The sequence below is a fragment of the Orbicella faveolata genome, unplaced genomic scaffold, assembly GCF_042242905.1.
Source record: "Orbicella faveolata isolate gen_17 unplaced genomic scaffold, um_ofav_v1 contig_13, whole genome shotgun sequence".
Lineage (NCBI taxonomy): Eukaryota > Metazoa > Cnidaria > Anthozoa > Scleractinia > Merulinidae > Orbicella > Orbicella faveolata.
The window spans coordinates 14,799,265-14,800,915 of record NW_028301540.1 but is presented as its reverse complement, the minus strand read 5'-3'; the positions used below and the strand labels follow the sequence as shown (position 1 = coordinate 14,800,915).

The window sequence follows — 1,651 nt, the reverse complement described above, 5'->3', positions numbered from 1 at the left end:
ATGTATTATTATATGCATATTGTTTTGCACATTTATTAACTCCTTTTCAAAATTATGAGTCAAGCTATTAAAAAAATTGTCTTTCACTTGGTGATGTCCCTGATTAATTATTACAAGTAACAGATTGGGTAAAAACTATTTTAATGTCCACAAAAAGTTTTGACATGGTTCAAGTGATTCTATTGCATAATTTCAAAGTGTTTTGCGGGTGTTTAATTTATTTAACTTACCCTTACATGTAGCTGTCCCTTTCTCTCCCCATCTCCCTTGTCTGTTCCTGAGAAGCCCCTTAAGTAATTAGTAGCTAGTGGCTGTCTCTTTCAGATCCGAGCCAACAGAAAATTATTGTTCCTTCTTAGGCTTGTCAGAAGTACCCAGCCACCAGCAAAAATCACTATCTGCTTCATGATCTCCCCCAGCTACTCTACTTGCTAATCACCTGATTCTTTAAGCAAGATGGCAAAATCAGCCACCAACTCCAACAATAAAGCTGCCTACTTCAAAACTATGTAACAACTGCCTCTTTTTTCTTTAACTGATAACCAAAAATGTTAACCTTAGCTAATGATTAGCAAAATAATGCAGATGAAAACACGGCTCAATAATAAATAACATAAGTATTCAATTCTGTACCTCCTGAGTAGATCGGTGATTGCTGCAACCTGGGTTCTGCAGCAGCAGCTTCAGCCCCTTCTCTAAAATCCTGTACTCACCCCTGATACACCACAGGTTAGTAATTGATTGTCAAAAAAATAAATAAAACTTATTGTGACATTCTTTTCACACACCTTTTAGAAGTGTTTCTGTTCTTTCCAGTTTTTCTAACTGTGAAGCTTCTTCTGTGATACTTCCTTCATCAGGGGCATACACCTCAGTGAGTAGCTCCTGCGGCACTTCAAGATACTGCACAGCATCAGAATGCTTCGACTGATTGTATGGAACAATTGGTAGGTTGATGACAATAGATTTCTTTGCCATTTCTGCAGAGAAGCGATGCTTAATATGCTTAGGGATAAAAGATTCCAAGGAACTGAGACGGAAAGAATTCTACCAGTATTCTGCTAACAAGGACAATGAACTCTTTTCTGAAAAGCTGAAGCTCACCCTTACAAAGCAAGTAATTGGAATTGCTGAAAGTGCTAATGTCATTCACCAGTGGCTTTTTATCATCAAGCCCAGCACCTGAGATTCAATCAAGTGTTAAATAATGCATTATCCAAGGAAAATCAGAGTTCCTATGATTTTTCAGGATGACATTTGCTAAAATTTTGAAATCAAAATTGTCAAATGTAGCTCTTAATTCCAGAGAACTGTTTTCCTTCATCATGTCACAAACCTTTTGTACAAGCCCATCACCTGCAAAGAAATGAAGAAAAAGTACTTAACTTTCAAGAAGGAAAATAACAATAATACATATATTTTATGCCCTTTAAAATAATTTATGATTTTAAGAAAAACTGTTGTAAATGAATGCTTACCAATGGCATCCATAGTTTTCAAGTAATTTGCCCTTGACTGGCAGATACCAAGACTCCTCATTCTTTCAAAGGTCTGCATGGTACATATCGCAAGAAATAATAATAATAATAATAATAATAATAATAAACATAAATGTGAAACAACAAATTAATTAAAAGCTATACATCAGCAC

The 1,651-nt window shown here is 35.4% G+C and overlaps 1 pseudogene; it reads right to left on the bottom strand.

Moving 5' to 3' along the window:
* Positions 1-780: 780 nt before the first annotated feature.
* Positions 781-1,436, bottom strand: LOC149115176 (uncharacterized; annotated as a pseudogene).
* Between the last annotated feature and the right edge of the window lie 215 nt (positions 1,437-1,651).